Source organism: Dama dama, chromosome 32 (genome assembly GCF_033118175.1).
Source record: "Dama dama isolate Ldn47 chromosome 32, ASM3311817v1, whole genome shotgun sequence".
NCBI classification, from domain to species: Eukaryota; Metazoa; Chordata; class Mammalia; order Artiodactyla; family Cervidae; genus Dama; species Dama dama.
The window spans coordinates 31,911,370-31,932,068 of NC_083712.1; the positions used below are offsets into that span (position 1 = coordinate 31,911,370).

Below are 20,699 nucleotides of genomic sequence, written 5' to 3' on the forward strand. Positions count from 1 at the left end.
GTTTGTCTCGCTTCACATTCAGGCCCCCTATTGTTGAACTTAGGGAATAACACAACGGGGACTTTATTGCAAACTCATTTCACAGGCAAGTTATAAAGCGGAGCATTTATATGTGGCGCTTACAGGCTTAACGGCTTCCCTGGTGGCTCAGACAGTAAAGAAACTGCCTGCAATGCAGGAGACCCAGGTTCAATCCCTGGGTGGGGAAGATCTGGAGAAGGAAATGATAACCCGCTCCAGTATTCTCGCCTGGAGAATCCCATGGACAGAGGAGACTGGTGGGCTACAGTCCATGGGGTCTCAAACAGTTGAACACGACTGAGTGAGCAGCACACACTTTCACAGGCTTAAACTCTCTTTTCCTGGAAAGAATGTAAGCAGGTGGTCAGACCAACCCCACGGGAGTGAAAGACAAGCTCGGTTGAATGTCTGGCTGGAGCCAGGGTCTGAGGATGGCTCAGGGCCATGTTTTTGAAGCTGCATACAAACAATACTTTGTTCTTAATATAGTGCTAGAATTTAGTAGCTATCACATATTTTTAATTTTAATTTTTAAAGGTTACTTTCCATTTACAGTTATTATGAAGTTAATGATGCTCTTCCCCAGGTTGTACGATACATCCTTGCGCCTATCTCTCTTGCACCTTCCACACGCCCTGTGTTGCCCCCCTCTCTCCTTCTCCCCACTGATAACCACTAGCTTGCTGTCCATGTCTGTACATCTGCTTCTTCTTTGTTGTTTTCACTGGTTTGTGGTTCTCTTTTGTGACCTCACCACCTCTGTTCCTCTGTACCCCAGTCACTCTGTCAACCGAGGTCTCGCCCTCTGGCCGTCACTATGAAGTGTCCCTCCTCTGCACAGAGGCATCCTTCTGACCCCGCCCTGGCCCTTTCTCGCTGGACCAGTCACAGCACAGGCAGGTCACCAAGGCACAGTTCCCCTGAGTGGGGCTAACATTCTATTATTAATATGTAGACCCCTAATCAGACAAGCTGTATCTACAATTTCATCCAGCATCCCCGGTGAGTCTCCTCTTTGAGTAAAATCAGTCTTTGTGTTAATGATACCATCCCTTATAAAAGTCACTAGGAGAGAAGATGGGGATGGTGTTCATGATCTTTTGCTAGAGATTGATGGCATCACACAGAGGGCAGCTGCGCTGACAGCTCTTTATGAGTACACTTTGGTGCCATGATCATCAACAAGACCAGGACGGGTCAGAGGCAGATACTGCCTAACCCCAGGTGTGTTCTCTCTCCATTTAGTCATTTACGTCTGGTTCTGCCCAGGGAGAAGTTCTGCCCTGTGCTTCTGGGTAGCGTGGGAGGTTAAGAAAGAAGTATGAAGGTGGGATTTAAGACTTTTCCCACCCAGTCCATAATGTTGGGTTTTATTTTTTTTTTAGATTTTTTTTTTAATGTGAACCATTTTGTCTTTATCGTATTTGTGACAACATTGCTTCTGTTTTATGTTTTGGGGTTTTGGTCCTGAGGCATGTGTGTTCTTAGCTCCCTGACCAGGGATTGAACCTGCACCTGCTGCATTTGAAGGCCAAGAGGTAGGAAGTCCCCCATAATGTCTTTATCATAGTCTACTCATGTGAGGTGGCAATGGAAGTAGCAAAGATAATAGGCATTTCTTTTTTTTTTAAGATTAGAATTTTTGTTTAATTTAAAGGAAATACTTAAAAAGCATATTCTGAATGAAATATCCATTTGAAATTTTAAATGAATACTATTTAAAACCTATATTTTAAGATAGTTTATGAAACTAAATCTCTCAAAAATCATATTTTGCTATTAAAAACTACTCAATGAAGTCTATTTTCAAATGAATGTGTAACTCTTTGTATGTTAATACTATATATTTGTTATATCTTAAACTTTTATTTGTATATCTTAAACTTTTAGGGGCTGAATATGATTCTTCTAACAATAGGCATTTCTTTTTTAATATAATTTTATTTATTTTATGTAATTTTATTTATATAACATTTTATGTAATTTATTTATTTATATAATTATGCTGTGTTTAGTCACTCAGTCATGTCCAACTCTTTGCTACCCCATGGACTGTAGCCTGCCAGTCTCCTTTGTCCATGGGGATTCTCCAGGCAAGAATACTGGAGTGGGTTGCTATGCCCTCCTTCAAGGGATCTTCCCAACCCAGGGATCAAACCCAGGTCTCCCACATTGCAGGCAGATTCTTTACCATCTGAGCCACCAGGGAAGCCCAAGAATATTGGAGTGGGTAGCCTATCCCTTCTCCAGGGGACCTTCCCGAGACAGGAATCGAACCGGGATCTCCTGTATTGCAGGTGGATTCTTTACTAGCTGAGCTACCAGGGAAGCCCATTTATATTTGTATAGCTAATCAATCAATTAATTTCTGTGCTGAGTCTTTGTTGCTACACAGGCGTTTCTTCAGTTGTGACCAGCTACTCTGGTCTACTCTGTAGTTGTGGCACATGGGCTTCCCACTGCAGTGGCTTCCCTTGTTGCGGAACACCAGCTCTAGGGCACACATGCTTCAGTAGTTGTGGTTCCTGGTCTCTAGAGCAGAGGCTCAATAGTTGTGGTGCATGGCCCTAGCTGCTCTGGGCATGTGAGATCTTCCCCGATCAAGGATTGAACCTGTGTCTCCTGCATTGGCAGATGGATTCTTATCCAGGGAAGCCCTAACAATAGACATTGCTAATACTCCTTTATCATTACAGAAATCACTCCAGGCTGACCCCACGCTAATTACTGAGGTTCACAGTCCTAGGAATTGCAAAGGACGAAAACAGACAACTGCACAGAACCTTGATGCCTTGATTCACCCAAGAATCTCCACATCCACATAAGGATCAGGTAAACCCTTCACTCCTGTCTCCTTAATGCAATAGAGAAGGACATGGCTGGACTAGGGATTTTATGTGCATTACTGAATTCCTTTATGCCTTTCTTTTGAATCAGATTTTGTGATTTCCACTGTAGTGCTACGACCTCGAGGCTCACACCTCTGAAGAAGTGGCCAGGATTTCCGGCACCAGAGACCGCTGTGGGCTTTTTCCTCAAGTTACCCAGCAGATCTTCAGAGGTGTAAACTTCCTTCAGTAACGTTTGATAAGGGGTCCTGGGAGGCATGCGGAAGTCTCAGACAATTTATATTTATATAGCTAATCAATCAATTCATTTCTGTGCTGAGTCTTTGTTGCTACACAGGCGTTTCTTTAGTTGTGACCAGCTTCTCTGGTCTACTCTGTAGTTGTGGCACATGGGCTTCCCACTGCAGTGAAACCAGTGAGGTTTGCATTTGAGTCCTTGTAGCAATCTCCATTTCTGACAAGTGCCTTTCCCAGCCTTTCTGAATAAGATACACCATCACACTAATCAAAAGAAAGCTGCAACAGTCATATTAATTATCACAAGGTAGATTTCAAAATGAAGAATATTGCTAGAGATAAACAGGGACATTACTTAATGTAATGTAAAGAGGTCAATTCACTAAGAAGGTATGTATGTTGAAGCTCTGTTGTTAAGTACGTTCCTACTAAGGATTTTGTATCTTCTTGTTGAAGGTGCCAAACAGTGAAGCCTCAAAATACATGAGGCAAAATGTGATAGAGTTGAAAGGAAGAGTAGACAAATCCACAACTATCAAAAGAAAAATCTTTTTTCAATATTCCTGTCAATTATTGATAGAACAAATGGACAAAAAATCAGCAGATATAGAAAATTTAAACAATGTTATCTATTTATGGCAGAAGTTGCCTTTCATTCTCTCCTCTCACCCCACCAAATGCTACCTTCCTTCCCAGAGATAAACGCTGTCACTAGTTTTGTGTGTATCTTTCTAGACTTGTAAAAACATACAAACACATATAGACAGACACTTAGTGTGTATAATCTAAACAAAATGGGACTATTCTGTGTCTATTTTCCTGCCACTTGCTTCTTTTGTTTAACAATGTGCTGTGTGAAGTCGCTTCAGCTGTGTCTGACTGTTTGTGACCCTATGGACTATAGCCCACCAGGCTCCTCTGTCCATGGGATTCTCCAGGCAAGAATACTGGAGTGGGTTGTCATTACCTTCTCCAGGGGATCTTCCCAACCCAGGGATCCAACCAGTGTCTTTTATACCTAACCTGCATTGACAGGCAGAGTCTTTACCACTAGCACCACCTGGGAAGCCCTGTTTAACTATATATATACATATATATATAGTCTGACACCAGGCATGTCTCCTCAGAGAACACAGTCTCTTCATCCAAAAGTGAGGGCTGATGGAACATGTCTTGGTCACGTACCTCTAGAGGTCCATCTTTCAGTCTGAGGTGTTGTTTGTTGTTGGACATCTCTCCTTGTGGAAGGCTGTCTTTCTGTTTGAGAAAGCATGCCAACCAGCAAGCATTTCTTTTCTGGCACTGTCTCTTCTCGTTTCTCAGTCAAAAAAGGAGGGTCACCCCTCCAAGCATTTCTCGTCATGGAGCTCTGTCACCGTGCAGGCCAAGGGAGGCCTGGGCATCTGGCATATCTCCTCAGGGAGCGCTCTCTCTCTTAGATGGAGCACTGGCCATCTGGCATTTCTCCTCACAGAGCACTGTGTCTCTTTCTGAGATGAAGACCCTACCACCCAGCCTTTCTCCTCAGAGCACTCGCTGTCTGAGGTGCTATTTATCTGTCTGCTTGTCTGTCATCAGGCATTTCTCCTCATGGAGGGCTGTCTATCTGAGAAAGCATGCCGACCAGAAAACATTTCTCCTCTTCCAGTGCTGTATCTCCGTTGCAGCATCTTCTCTGGCATTTCACATTATGGAGAATTATCTGCCTGTCTGAAAAAGAGAGCTGGACATCTGCCTTTTCTTCTCAGAGCCCTTTCTATGACTGAAAAAGAGGCTGACATTCAGAATTTCTCCTCATAAAGAGCTGTCTCTCTTTCTCATCAGAGTGCTGTCTCTCTGTCTGAGTTGGAGAAGGTCACCCATCAGGCACTTCTCATCAGAAAGCTTTATCTCTCTGTCCAGAAAGTGAGCTGGGAATGGCTCCTCAGAGGGCGCATCTCTGTCTGAAGAGGAGGGCTGGCTCGCCAGCATCTCTCCTCCCAGAGTCTAGGGCGCTGTCCCTGAGTGGATGCGGGCTCCCACCTCCTGCCTTTTTCCTCTGAGGGCTCTGTTTCTACGAGATGGAGGGCTGGCCATCGGGCATTGCTCCCCCTAGAGGCTGTCTCTCTGTCTAAGGAGTAGGCTAAACGTCGGCCATCCCCCCTTACAGAGAGCTATCTGCCAGTTTAACAGAGAGAGTCGGCCATCCAGTGTTTCTCCTCACTGACCATGCTGTATTTCTCTCTCCAGGGCCCTGTCTCTGTGTTGGAGGGGGAGGTTCGACCCACAGGCATCTCTCCTTATAAAGCGAGTCCCTTTCTTCCTGTCTGACAAAGCAAGCCAGACATCCAGCATTTCTCCTCAGAGGGTTTTCTCACTGTCTGAAAAAGGCCAGCCATTCAGAGTTTATCTTCATTGAGCACTGTCTCTGTGTGAAAAGATGGGCTTTCCCTCCGGAATGTTTCTTCATAGAGGGCTGATCCTTAGTCTGAGCTGGAGGGCCTGACAGCCAGCATTTCTCCCCATCCAACTCTGTCCCTTTGTCTGGAAAAAGTCAGCTGACCATTGACTTTCTCTTCACAGGGCGCTGCCTCTGACTGAAAAGGAGGTCCAACCCTGCGGTAATTCTCGTCCTAGAGCGCTATTTCTCTGTCTAATGGAAAAGCCTGGGGGTAGTATGACCGTTAGGGAGGTTCTGCCACATAGCAGCCTCCACACTCATGCCTCATCTTCTGAGGGCACACCTGAGACCTAGGCGAGGCTGTAACAATTGTGTTGGCCATGGGGCAAGCAAATCCTTGGAGACATTGATATGATACAGTTGCCTGGGAACCCTGGAACCTCATATATTTCTTATATTTTGTATATTTCTCAGGAGCTGTGTTGTCAGTAGCCAGTTCCTCTCCTTTTGAATCAGGCAACCCATCTTTCCCCTTGGTTGGCGCTGATGCTCCAGGTCCTCGTGGGAGGATCTTGTTAGTGACGTCAGCCAGAGGCATGAATGGCTGCTTCAGCAGACAGTGGACTTTAGGAGGCCTGAATACTTGTCTCTCCTGACTTCATGACACCCTTTAAAATTAACGCCTTTCTCTTGTCTGTGTTTCCTGTCATGGCCTCCAACCAGCTCTGATGTTGGTTCTACTCTTAGCACTATTCATGCCAGTCCTTTTCTCTTTTACAAGGGTTGAGTCCCTGATTTTCAGGATTGCCTTCTTGTTGAACTGGAGGAAGAATGGTTATAATAGTGTGTACTCAGAATGTATGCTGTTACAAGGATGTGGATGAACTGAGGGTCTCTTATGAGGATGCTCTTTCTGAGCATCTTCTATGTATCAGGCACTATGATAAGTGCCTTATATCATGGTATTTGATTCTTCCAAATAGCCTCTTAAATATAATGTGATAATCTCCATTTTCCATGTAAGCCAACTGAGATTCATTGAAGTTGGGTAACGTCCTCTCAACTAGCATGTGCTTTATGTAGCAAGTATTCACACTGGTGTCTCCCTGGAGCTGAATCTTACAACTTCTTCCTTTTTGCCCAGGCAGCTCCTTGGGATGGGGAGGGTGAATTCGAGGATCCTATTTTTGGACTGTATTTTATTCAAATGTGAACTACTTGCAGATCACCACTCTAACTGGGCTGTTGCCTCCACCAGAGCCTGTGGGCACGTGCCAGAGGCTGGTGTCTGCATCAAAAGAAGTCTCTTTCTACGTCATTCCGGAAGACAAGGACCAAGACCTTGGCACAATTATCCCTTTGCCCTGACTCAGCTTTTGTGTGATCACAGACCTGCCCTTCAGTCTTCCTGGTTATTAATCACAATTTAACCAAGGAGATGGAGATGAAGGAAATCAGGAATTAGTTCAAAGAAATATCATGCAGTTTCTTAAACTCAGTACTCAGCGCCGACACTTGGGGAGGAACTTCATTGCTTGTGAAGGGTGCTTCCATTATGATTTGGTTACTTTTAAAGCCTCGTGAGGCATCCTTGCAGCAAGAGAAGAGATCTTGCCTTTAAAATAGGGTTGGATTTTTCTTAAGAAAGAGAACATTACCCCAGCTCTCCCAGCATTGCCTTCTCCTCTGTTGTGGGATATATGAAAATAAAGTGCGGTCTGTTTACCCCTCCCTGTAGATCAGGAAATACCAAACCTTGAGGCTTCAGGGCAATGGCTAACCCTGCCTTTGGGTGCGAGCCTTGTCAGGATAAGATCTGAACTGCTCTACTTATGGTACCTTACTGTCGGTTTACTCCTATCAAACCCATGCCTTTTTTTTGAGTCAGTTACTCAACTAATGATTGAGGCCAAGAGAATGAATGGAAATTGTGGAAACTGAAGTTCAAAGGCTAGATTTTCCACCATTGTTTGCCCCTCATACTTGACCCTTTACTCAGGCCCTTTATTCTGACAAGTTATTCTTTCTGAACCTGAACTTGTGCTGAGGCAGTAGGATGATTGTTGGCTGACTAGGAAACAATAGTCCCAAGCGTGCCAGCCTCCCTTCCCTCCCCAGCACTGTTTACTTTGCCTGGCACGTGCTTCCTTCCATGTCTGCATAGCCCAAAGCCACCCACCCTCTTCAAGGCTCTGGATAAATATCTTCACTTTCATGAACACTTCCTTGGGGTTCTCCAGCTGCCAGTTAGAAGATGTCAGGGGGCTGGCCGAGAACAAAGATTCTGGGACCAAACCACCACTCCAGTTCAAATCCCAGCTCGGCCACTTTCTAGCCACAGGATTTTCTTAAAATTTCTCACTGTGTCCTAGTTTCTCCATCTGTAAAATGAGGATAACAATAGTAACTACCTCAAACATTACTTAGGCATATCCAATAAGCTATTACACTCTCAGTGCTTAAAACAGTACCTGGTACATACTAAGGGTTACAGAAGTGTTTACATAAAATAAGTAGTATTTCTTCTTCTGAGCTGTTAATAGCATTTCAGAGATATCTTCTACAGTGCATATCAGTTTCTACTTTCTATTATACACATTTTCTTCTTTTTCTAGACTGAAAGTGCCTGGCAGGAAAGCTGTGCCTGTCTCTGCTCAGTAGCCCTATACTATCTTGTGCATGGCAGGCACTTCGTAACTATCTGGTGAATGATTTCCAAGGTGATTGCTGTCACTTCATCCTCTATTTCTAGTGACGAAAACTATGGGCTTCCCTGGTGGTTCAGTGGTAAAGAATCTGCCTGCAATGTAGGAGTCATGGATCTGATCCCTGGTTTGGGAAGATCCCTTAGAGAAGGAAATGGCAACGCACTCCAGTATTCTTGCCTGGGAAATCTCATAGACAGAGGAGCCTGGCGGGCTACAGTCCATGGGGTCACAAGAGTTGGACACAACTTAGTGACTAAACAACAATAGCTCACAAAAAGCATCGTGAGTTGGGTGTTATCTTTCCCATTCATAAAGAGTTTGGTTTTGTTTTTTTTTTTCAATTATCCTCTCTGATAATGTTCCAGAAAATGCACTTCCTCTCAGGGAAAATACATTGGAATGTACATCCTGCCAAGCATCCATTCATCCCACGGTCACTGGAAACTTGGTGTTGCAGTGAGGAAGTGTGTCAGGGCTGGCTGCCCTGAGACCTGCTTCCTGGTGGCATCGCAAGATACAGAAGTTTTTGTCAGCTCACCCAGCAAGTCTATCTGCTCGTGGTGGTCTGGTTCATTCATACTCAACTTCCAAGACATTGCCCAAAGACCAAAATGGCAAATCATCCATTTTCATTGAGAAAGAGTTCTCAAGAGGAAGTACTTAAAAGCTCCCATTGACAGGTTAGCACATTCTCTTTTTAGTATGGAAATGTATCTGAGAAACCAAATCAGTATCAGAATGCTGCCCTGTGGATAGACAGAGCTGAGTAAAGTGAAATGTTCTTCATGTCATGATTGCTTGATATGCCCAATTACACTAGACGGAGTGCAGATGAGACGGATGGCAGCTCTCTCAGCAATGCTGGAAGACAATCTAACAAATGCCCATGGTTCTGCACCTCTTTCTCAGTATCCCTGGCCAGTCATGAAAACTTCTGCAATGGGATTATTTCCTCATAATGGATATGTTTCAGTGTTCCAAGATTACCACTCACTTTTCACTTTGCATTCTAAATGAAGGCTTTCCTTTTGGGAAGGGACTCTATAAGTCCCCGGCTTAGTATTTTTAAAATGTTCTGGCTTGCTGTGGTGCGGTGTCATGTGTCTGTGGGTTAGCTGTGCTGTGTCCTTGTCTTGGGGTGCCCTCCCCACCTTGCTGTACCCACACCCCCAACCCCTCTGTCTGCTGAACTCTCAGTCATCCTTTCATTCCGGGGACAAGTGTCATCCCCTTCAGAAGCTCCCACACCCAGAGCAGGCTTAGAAGGTCTTTGCTCTGTGTTCTTATGTTGGAGAAGGAAATGGCAACACACTCCAGTATTCTTGCCTGGAGAATCCCATGGACAGAGGAGCCTGGCAGGCTACAGTCCATGGGGTCGCAAGAGTTGGACACGACTTAGCGACTTAACCTTTATTCTAGCCTTTGCCATAGGCTGCAAAGACAGGCTTGTCTAGCTGTCTTCCCCACTAGATTACAAACTCTCGGAAAACAGGAACTCTGTCCATCTCATGGACCTGGACACAGTGCCTGGTACAGGGCAGGTATTAGACAGGTGCTGATACTTGATAAAATCAGTGAGTGGCATTAACATTAGCCTACAGCTCTCCTAATGATGCCTCAAAAGCATACAACCCCCGTTTTATTCTTCAGATGACTTTTGACACCTCTTGTTCATAAAAGACAATGTTCATAAAAACCTTAGGGTTGGCTTTCAAGATGAGATGCAAACCTAGTCAGGTGATTGAGCATCACTATCCTTGGGGCACATGGCTACCAGACAGAGGTGCTGTCTCCATGCATCTCTTCACTACCAAGCTCTTCACTACCTTCACCACCCCTGGTGGTGAGGATGGAAACTGCAGGCTTCCCCTCTGTGTCCAAAAGCCCATGGTCCTCCCTGTGGAGAAGTCCGACTGTCCCAAGCTGTGTCCTGAGGAGCTGGACAGTGAGAACCAACTTCCCTTTCCCTTCTGGCGGTTTCTCTTGGTGCAGACCAAAATGAAAAGTTATTTGAAAATTTTGGAATCAGACACATTTTTGAGGGTAAGAAAGTGAGAAGAAAAAGATGAACTATCTTTGTGGAGGCGTGGAGAATGTACTTGGCTACTGGGTGGTGATGGTAACCCTGACCCTCTTAGGAATAAAGGAAAACTCTTGGGAGCCTTTTGTGTTCTTGATTAGATTGCTCTATTAGGTAAATCTCCAGTGTTTTCCCCGCCCCCGCCCCCGCCTCCAGAGAAGGAAATGTCAACCCATTCCAGTATTCTTGCCTGGAAAATTCCACGGACAAAGGAGCCTGGTGGGCTACAGTCCACGGTGTCACAGAGTCAGCCATGACTGAGTGACTGAACATAAGTTTTTTAGTTTAGTTTTTCTTTTTTAAAAAAACTTCTTTTCAACATTTAACTGGTCTATTAGAACTGGTTTGACTCATCTGGGGATTTTACTGACTCCCAAAAAGACACAGTCACCTACCTTATCTTTGTTGGAATGAACCAGTTTCCCTGCTCATTCAGTTCTTATTCACATTAATAGTTATCATTTCTATTTGAAAAATATCTACATTCGCCGTGACTGTCCAGAACACTGATTTCAGTTTAGTCATACAAAAGATATGATAAACTCCACTGGCAGACAGAGTCTCTGAAGCGAGAATTAGCTTAATTGGCTATTCTTAAAATGCTCTCAATTATAACCTGCTTTTGTCCACCATGTTGTATCTGTGGTAGAGAGACAGAAGTCTCCTCTCATGCTGGGCCGGTCTCTATTTATATGAGATCATTTTTAACACTGCTCCACCTAAACCTTCAGTCCTCTCAGCAGATGGACATTTTTTTAAATGGAAAGGCCCAGATGCAGCAACGTAGCCTAAAGTTGGGATGCACGTGAACATCAGGTGAGTGGTTATGAAACATGTTGCAAATACACTTGCTTTTCTAACTACTCTGGGCCTCAGTTTCCTCACCTCTCAAATAAAGACCTTGAGGGAGATAACTTCTGGAGTTATTTTCAGTTCCTATGGTCTTGGGTCTATCTAAACTTCGTGTCATCACTGCTGGAATGGGTGCAATTCTTGAGGTTGGGAACCCCATACCTGGGAAGGGACAGAAAGGTCCCCAGAGCACCCAACGGTCCGGGAGGCAAGGCGATGAGCTCTCCCGACTCACACCCCTGGCACAGTTGTGCACCGTGCAGACGATGTGTGCTGTTGAGCCCGGGATGGGCGCCCCCTGGAGGGGATGTGGGGAAGGTGCTCCCGCTCCTGAATCCCTGGGGAGGGGGGAGCTGTACCAGTGGGCTGCCCACTGCCCTTCTAGCTCTCCTTCCCCTCGCCCCAGTCCCTAGGGATGAGGAGACCTGGAGGGAGGATTGAACCAACTGGGCTGTAGGGGAGAGAGAGAGCCTGTTCTGAGCAGAGAGGTGGGTCTATATGGGGCAACTGTGCTGAGCCCGTTTCTGGGCACTGCTGCTGCAGAGGCAGTCCGCGGCACTCAGAGCCTGGGACCTGGGCAGGCAGTGGAAGAGAGAGCTGACCTGGGTGTATGAGGGCCTTGTCTTGTGAGCGCTGGTGCTGAAGATGGAAAAGACAGGTTCGTTCGAGTCTTTGCCGTCTCCCCTCTATCATGGTGGATCGGCGCTTCTTCAGGGCAAGTGGCCTGCTCCCGACTTGTCCCCCGTGTCAGACAAGATTCTGGAAAGGCAGGTGGATGCAGAGGGGAGGGAGTGAGTGGCTGGCAGTTCTCAGCTCCACATGCCCCTCTAACCTATGTCAGCCACACCCCAGGAAGTGGAGGGAGCCAGCCAGCCTCTGAGAGTCATGTGCACCCCTGGAACTTAAGCTGAGCTTTAAAAGAGGCAAAATAATAAGTAACTAAAGCCAGACTGGGGTTGCAGTGGCACGGGGTGGGGGAGGTAGAGGCATTTTAGCAATGGTCATTTATTCAACAAGACAAACTAATTCACAGAAATCTTTATTAAAGTGCCTGTTGCATGCTTGAAAAATCAGCCAAGATGCTTATATAAAAAAGCTTGTCAATGGACCCTAAATTGCTCTTTCTGGCTCTGTCTGCCTGATCCTACCTCATTAAAATTCCAGATGTCAGAAGGAGGCTATGCTCCTTCCATGATTTAAGGCCCCTTTGTTAGTTCAAAGCAACCTGGGCTGCCCTGATGCAGAATGCCAGGTTCATGTCCTTAGCCAAACTTCATCAAGAAGAGTGCCAGGTGGGCCTGTCTCCAGAGAAGAGTGATTTTTCTTAAGACAGCAGTTCTTTGGAGTAACTGAGCCCCCAAAGTATGTGTGAATCTCCAGAAAACAGGTTTGTTTGTTTTTTTTCAAACAATAGGGTCTGTAATTATTATCAGATTCTTAAAAAAAAAACAAAAAACACTTTCTTTTGTATTGGCACAAAGGAACTCAGTCATACATACACATGTATCCATTTTCCCCCAGACTCCCTTCCTATCCAGGCGGCCACATCACATTGAGCAGAGTTCCCTGTGCTCCTCAGGAGGTCCTAAACTCCCTGACTCTCTCTTCTCCCATTCTTCCCGCCCCCACCCCCAACCATAAATTCATTCTCTGAGTCTGTGAATCTGTTTCTGTTTTGTAAATAAGTTCATTTGTTTCACTTCTTTTTAGATTCTTAGAAGAAAAAAAAAAAAGAAAGAATAAACAGAAGACATGAATAAAGCAAGAGCCCCTCTCCCAGGACCACCAGCTGGAGGTCAGGGGCTACATTAGGCCATCAACCCTTTCATCATACGGAAGTAAGCAAGGACCTTTCTGGTTAGGTGAAGAACTGGGCTTAGATCAACATAGCAGGGGAGGAAAAGCACTACCTTGTCTGTAAATATCCATCCAGCTAGTCTCAGTTTCTGAGGAATCTCTCAGGGCGGTGTGGGGCTGCGTGGGGCCATTCTCTGTATGGTCCAAGCGTCCTCCTGCCTTTCTAAACGCAGGACACGAGCCCGTCTCTTCCTGATCCTTTAGTCATTTGAAGGCTCTTGCTTGGCTGCCCGGCCACTCACTGCTCAGCAGGGAAAATGCTGGAAGGTGACATCGCCAGGCACCTTCAGCTCCACACTGTCCCTCCCACACTAGGCACATGTTCCAGAACAACTTTAAAATGATGGCCCCCAAAACGCACCCCCAACTCCAGGGTGAGGGGCTCTTTGGCCGGTGTGCAGGCAGTGAACGCAGTGAGGCCCACTCCCCCGAAAAGGGTGGGAGAGGAAGAAGAGCGGGTCTGTGAGGCCGCTTTAATCCCCGTGAAAGAAACAACAAGCTCTAGAATGGATATATCGCTTCTCCTAGGCCTTTTCCTGTTTTTTGTAAAACTCCAAAACCCATCGATTTTCTTTTACCACTGATGGATATGTTTGCTAATTTGCTAATAATATTGCCCTCCAGTGATAGGAAGGAACAAGTATTTGGTTACTTAATTTTCTTTCAGATGCCATCCTGTGGGAGGTGGGGGTGTCTTGACAGTGATTAATGGGACATTTTCTTGCTAAAGAGTCGGACTTCTCATTTATGTCTGGGTTTCTCTTTTGTTTACTCACTGCCCACCTCCTGAGACATTCCTCGGGGACTGACACCAGCTCTGATGGGGTATTTAGAGACCAGGAAAGCACTTTTCCTCACCTGCTGTGCTGGTCTAAGCCCCATTCTCCACCTAACCGGAAAGGTCTCATGCTTATTTCCATATGATGGCAGGGTTGTGACCCAGTAAAGGAAAAAGTAGTGAGTGAAAAAAAAAAAAGAGTTCTGCTCTTATTGGACTTAAATTGTGGTTGGGAAGTCTGGGACATAGGATGGTTCTGGAAATGGAGATGTAGAAGCATTCAGATTGTGAAGCTGAGAGTCCCTTTCCAGGAATGAGAAGCCAGAATCCTTAAAATGAGTATGTTTTTTTCCTAGAGAAGTAAAGGTATTCTACCCATTAGGATGGGACAAAGGTGAGTTGGCTGAGGCACTTTGTGTAATGGAATGAGCTAAAGGATTGAGTTTTAAATCTCAATCCTGCCACTTAATAGCTGTGACCTTGGGGAATAACTTTCTTGCGTTTGATTTTGTCATCCATCCAATAGGAATAATAATGTATTAGGATGCCTTTACTTGCAAAGAACTGAAAACCCAATTCAAAATGACTTAAACAATTGGAAGAACATGATTTAGCCTATGGCTCCTAAAAAGGATACTAGTGGGAAAGCTTCAGGTATGGTTTGATCAAGGGTCCAGATGTATTTCTCTTGGAGTCTCTTGTCGTTTGCTTTTGTCTCGGGAGAAAAATGTCAGCAGCAGTTCCAGGCCTCCCAGCTTGCACATCACGTTGCCCAGAATAAGAGAGAACTTTTTTTTACTCAATCACTGAAAAAAATTATTGGACTCTGACTCTTGACTCCAGTATTCTTGCCTGGAGAATCCCATGGACAGAGGAGCCTGGCAGGGCTACAGTCCATGGAGTCACAGAGAGCTGGACATGACTGAGTGACTAACAGACACTGGACTGTGACTGGACTGACATCATGTGCTCACTTCTGAACCGATCATTCAGCTGGGTGAATGCCGAGCACTAATTATTCTAAGCCTGGATCACACATCTTTCTCTACAGGAACCACTTGTCAACTAAACATTGGTACCTGCCCTAGGTGCTTGCCATCTACCTCCACAAGGATTAGATGATCCTTGTGGATCATCTACACATGATCTGGTGCTGGTGCAGACGCTGAAGGAGTTCAGGTGGAGAGCAGAAATGAGGCACTCTCTACTCAGCCAAACACGGGCAGGAGACATCTTCAGATAGTTAGATGTTCTCAGCAGCTCATTTTATGAACCCAAATCTTATATCTCCTCATATTTAGAAAAGCACTAAAACCCTTCATGGTGACGACTCTTTCTCATGACTAGCAGAAGCTTCATGAGACTAGTAGAAACCTTTTGAAAAAAATATGTGCTGGATTGTATGTATTCCCCCCTTTAACAAAATCACATTATATACTGACCTTTGCCTTTTGCCTCTTTGGAATAGTTTCGCAGAGCTCTGAGGTGCCGTCTCCTGGGCTGCAGTCCTCATGTTGCCCCAAATAAAACTAAACTCACAACTCTCATGCTGTGCATTTTTTAAGTCAACACACCCTAACAAGAGGCATGGAATTGTTTGATTGAGACTGTCTGTTTTGAGGATACCACTGAAACAGTACAACTGCTTTATGATCTACGAAGGAGTAAAGAGAGGATTAGCTAATTAAACATATACAAGCTTTCCCAACACCACCCCTAGCACTTCAAAGATGCTAAAACATGAGTCAAATCTGAATTTGTGGTGACATGTCCTAAATTAGCTTTCCATCACGCTATAACAGTTTATCACAAACTTAGAAGCTTAAAATAATGTCCATTTATTAGCTGACAGTTCTCTAGGGCAGAAGTCTGGGTTCTCTGCTCAGGGTCTCACAAGACCAAAATCAAAGTGTAGGCTATGCTGCGCTCTTATCTGGATTTCAGGGTCCTTTTCTAGGCTCTGTGGGTTATCAACAGAATTCAATTCCTGGAGTTTGTTGGACTGAGGTTTCTTGTTGACTGTCAGCAGGGTGACACTCTCAGCTTCCAACAGGCTACCTCCATTCAAAGCCAGCAATGGAGAAGCTCCATTGTACTGAATCCTTTTCATGTGTCCAATCTCTGTCTGAGTCTCTCAACCCAGATTTAATGAGCTCCTCTGATTACATCAGGCCCACTCAGATAATTTCCCTTTTGATGAATTCTGCTTTCACTTGTTTTCTCATCAAGTGAGAAGAACATATGTTAAAGCACATGGTAAACTGCGAAAGGTCACATGACTAATAGATACACGATGCTGTACCAGGTTCTGAGTGTGGCAATGGTATGTAAGTGCTTTCTGCTTTTCAACTAGGTTTTAAATGCACCAAATGAATGTTCACCTTTCTGTTTACTATGCAACCTGAAATTCTCCCTACAATGCTGATAGTTATGGGGAAGTAATGAAGAAAAGTGTGCAGCTTCTGAATTTTGTTTCCTGTTCAAAAGTCCATTTCCATGTCACAGAAAATGTATTATTGGGAAGCAATAGGCCATTCATGTTGAGAGTCAGAGCCGTAGGATGAGATTAGCGTGATTGAGACTTAGCAGGAAACCCTGAACTGGACTGTCTGTTTTAGTTGTTTTGTGAATTTGGATAAGTTCCATCTCAATCTTAGACACTCCGATAGGCTCTGGGGATTTAAAAAAAAAAAAAAAATGAAGGAACGGTTCCTGTCTTTCTGGAGCTGCCAGTATGGGGGTAGAGACAGAAATGGCAGCAGAAAAATGACATCTGTCTTGGCATGTCTTAGAAGGTGGCACAGTTCAGAGGAAGGAGCCGGTGGTGGCAGTTGACGCTCATCAGAGTGGGCGTTTGCCGGGAGGAGTAGGACAAAGAGAGTCCAGCCAGTGGGAAGAGTTTTGAGCAGAGGTGGAGAGAGGAAGGGGAGGAGGGAAGGCACAGCTCTTGGTGAGGGCCCACAGCCAAAGGCCCTGCACAAACCGGGGTGTCCCCCAGGGAGCCGGTGGAGATCTGAGCAGAGCAGCACATGATGGTAATGGAGGCACATAAGGAATGGCTCTGCCTTTTACCCTTCATTTGGCAAAATAAGAGAAGCATCTGGTTTAGCAACACTGTGGGGATTGCCAGGGAACAGCATGGGAGAGTTTTTCAATGGGTTTCCCAGGTGGCTCAGTGGTAAAGAATCCGCTTGCAATGCAGGAGACCTGAGTTTGATCCCTGGGTCAGGAAGATCTTCTGGAGAAGGAAATGGTAACCCACTGCAGCATTCTTGCTTGGAAAATCCCCATGGAGAGGAGCCTGGTGGGCTATAGTCCATGGGTTTCCCGGACATGACTGAGTAAATGAGCTTGCACAAACGCACAGCCTTAGTTACCTCCTTATATCCTCAGCTTTCTTACCACACTCTGTCCCTCTTGGGACAACCCACCTCCACCTTGGTTCAGTAGAGTGAGAGGCCATGGTCGTACACCAGTGAGGTGTCACCAGGAATAACAGGGACCTTGAGTGTGGCTTTAAGTCCTTAGAAAATGGCTGTCGAACCAATTGGCCCCAGCACCTCCACCCAACCGAGGAGCAAGCCAGGAGCACGAAGTCCCAGGCATGAAGACAACCTGGCCTCAAGGGTTGAGCTGGACCCTACGTCTTCTGGATGGAGCTGCCAGGTCCACCCTGGATACAGGGATGGGCAGAGAACTGCAATAGGTTTTGCAATCTGTACACCACAGTCTGCCCACAAATGTTCACAGGCAATAATGCTCACTCTCCTCCCAAAGACATGCAAAATTTGCATGTAACTATGGCATTGGATGCTGTTCCAAGTCCAGGATCTTGGGACTAACAGCAGATCCAAATGGGGTTCCTGTTGATCCAAAGGCTTATGAACTAAAAGTACAATCTGTCTGCCTCCCACACACTGAATACACAGTGAAGAAACAAGCATGGGATAACCACAGTGAACACGGACATCCAAAGAGGGGAAGGTTGGACGGCACAGGCCATCGACAATTCTGAAATCGTTCAGCGTGCACACTGCCCCGTTCCCACACTCTGGGGCCGGGCAGCAGTCCTGGTCAAGGCACTAGCTCTCCCATCCACGGGGATGGGAGCACCGGCTTTTGGCTTCTCCCTTTGGGACATCTTCCTTTCCCATCACCCTCCTTCACCACTTCTGATGAGGGTGCAGGAAAATGTGCAAAACCCTCAGCCTTTTGCCTGCTGTAAACCGTTGGGGATTCAGAGGTCTTTTACAATTTTGAACAACTTTGATTTAGGACCTTTTAGTTCAGGCTGATGGCAGTTTCACCTCCCAATTCCTTGACGAATTTTCTTGGGGTTACTTTGGATCTGATTGAAATCCACTCTATTTCACCAGATCTTTTTGAGACATGCCCGACTTTATAGACCTTTTCTCAGCTACTTCTGGCACTCAGGCTACTATGGGATAATATCTTTAAAGCTCCTAGAAGCCCTTTCATCCAGCTGAGAGAGAATTCTAGGCACTGCTTTAATTCCTTCAAGGGTCTTATAACTACAAACTTGATTTGTATTTTATTCTAAGTTTCTATCTTACTGGCAGTGGCCAAGTTTTATCTTTTACTGGTTTGATTCACTGGAGATAAGAAAGTTTTCTTTTCCATCCTAGCCTGTTCTGTACCTTCTATGTTCGCTCTCAAATCAGCTTACAAACTAACCAGCAGTAGACATTTTCAAGTTCTGCCTGGAAATTTCATTGCCCAAACCTGAAAGTTCACAAGGTACTATCTTCCACAGGCAATGGCTTTACTAATTGTTTTGCACTATTTAATATGGGTCATCATTTTTTGAGATTTCTATAGTTTCCAGTTTTCTGCTTATTGTCTGGTCCCTAAGTCAAAGCCACATATTTTAGGATTTTGTTACTGTAGCACTTCATTCACACATACTGCTTTTGTTTCAGTTACCTACTGGTGTGTAACAAACCTCCCCAAAACTGAGTTGCTTAAAACAATCATTATTTTAAGGTCACGATTCTGCAGGTCAGCACTTGCAGCTGGTCTCATCCATTCATCTGTGGTCTGTTGAGGATGGGTTAGGTGGCTCCATTTCTGGAGATTATCTGGCTGTTAACTGGGCACCTTGACTCTCGTTCACTCAGCTCACTGTCTATGTTTCTTTCATATCCTTCCAGCATGAGAACTGGGCTTCTTTTCTGTGGTAAGGCCAAAGTTCAGATGCAACCCAGCCCAAAGGTTCAAGAGAACAAAAGGAAGTGCACAAGGCCTCTTAAGGTCTAGACTTGAAACGGGCTTTCTGCCACTTCTGCTGCATCCTTTTGGCCAGAGCAAATCACAGGCTGACCTGTTCAGAGTGAAACTCTGAGGTTAGAAAGCAAAAGGTGCAGCTACAGGGAACCATTAACCGGGGACTTCAATTGCAGTTGGTCAACCCCAGAGAGACAAACAACCTATTTTTTTAAAGTCACAGCACCATCATCTGTAACCTGAGAGTCCGCCTGGATGCCCAGCAGTATACCTGTGTCTCGCTCCTGTTTCCAAAACTAAAAGGAAGAAGCACTGTCCCCACGTAAACACATCCCCACCTCCATCCAGCCTCTCTGCTGCTTGAGCTTTTTTCCATCTTGGACCTGGCCTTTGGTGGAGAAAAGGATCCTGGCGAGCATGACTGTCACTATACTGTGCGTACAGTGACCAGCCTTTGGCAGCAGGGAAATGCGACACTTCAGGGACTCCAAAATAAAAGCCAATGTACAATGTCCCTATTGATAATGCCTTTTTTTTTTTTTTTTTGGCAATGACATTTTTGAAAAAGCAGTTATTTGTCTTCAGAAGACTTGCGAATGGTTTTCCATTTGAAGCCAAGTGAGTGTCCTAATTTGCCTTTAACTGAGAACATTTAAAAAACTGAAGATTTTTAGAAAAATTATATTGAGGCCTTCTGTTATGGGCTGAACGGTTCCCCCTCCCTTCCCCCCAGTTTCATAGGCTGACGTCCTAACCCCCAGTACCTGCGAATGTGACTTTATCTGGAGATATGGTCTTTAAAGAGATAATTATTAACAAGTTAAAGGGAGGTCATTAGGGTGGGCCCTAATCTGATGTGACTAGTGTCCTATGGGGAGAGGAGGTTAGGACACAGACATGTATGGAGGAAAGACCACGTGAAGACATGGAAAGACAGAGGCCTTCTGCAAGGCAAGAAGAGAAGTTTCAGGAGAAACCAGTGCTGCCGCCATATTCATCTCGGACTTCTAACGGTCAGAACTGTCAGGACATGAACTTCTTTTATTTAAACCACCGAGGCTGTGGTACATTATTATAGCAGTCCTAGCAAACTCATAGACTCCCTGAGATGTTGATGGCTTTGGGTCCTTTTTTTGACTAGAATGGCTCACTTTTGAGTGCACACAAGTTTTCTTGTCAAAGTGTGAGGCTGCCAGGGCTAAAAGGTGGCCCGGACCTAAGTTTTGGTTACCCCTGAAATGGTAAGATTCCCCGCCCCCATCGGGCCGCCTGGAGCCAGCCAATCAACAGGCGCCCAAAAGGGAACAAAGGGAACATGAGGGAAAGCAGAAAAGCCTGCGAATGCCTAAGTTTGAACAAAAGCCCATGAAAGTTTGTACCAATAAAATTGCTTTGTAAACATGTAACCAATCCGCTTAAGCCAGCTACCAACTGCTTATGTTCACCCTATAAATTTATGTAACAGCTGGGGCTCGGGGCTTTCTGACCCTGCACCACTGCGTTGGATGTGGCAGAAGCCCTGGCTCGAGTCAGTAATAAACTTCCCTTTTTGCAAATTGCATTGTCTTGGAAGCCTTCTCTCTTCCCGCTCGGGGATTCGGACATTGGGCAAAACAAAAGTAGACAGCAGATCTTACTCTTATTAAGAATAAAATTTTATTGAGCACTTACTTTTGCTGAGGGCTATGTTTAC

The 20,699-nt window shown here is 45.3% G+C and overlaps 1 long non-coding RNA gene across 2 annotated transcripts in view; it reads left to right on the forward strand.

Annotated features, from left to right (window-relative positions):
• Positions 1–20,447, forward strand: part of LOC133050347 (uncharacterized) — a 44,377-nt gene extending 23,930 nt beyond the window's left edge. Inside the window, exons 1-5 of one of the 2 annotated variants that reach the window (XR_009691602.1) lie at positions 683–1,023; positions 1,510–1,559; positions 2,718–2,853; positions 2,959–3,082; positions 18,934–20,447. This is a non-coding gene — a long non-coding RNA (uncharacterized LOC133050347). Of the gene's footprint in view, positions 1–682; positions 1,024–1,509; positions 1,560–2,717; positions 2,854–2,958; positions 3,083–18,933 lie in introns of those variants that run through there. The other variant, XR_009691601.1, reaches the window with a different exon arrangement.
• The last annotated feature ends 252 nt before the right edge of the window (positions 20,448–20,699 follow it).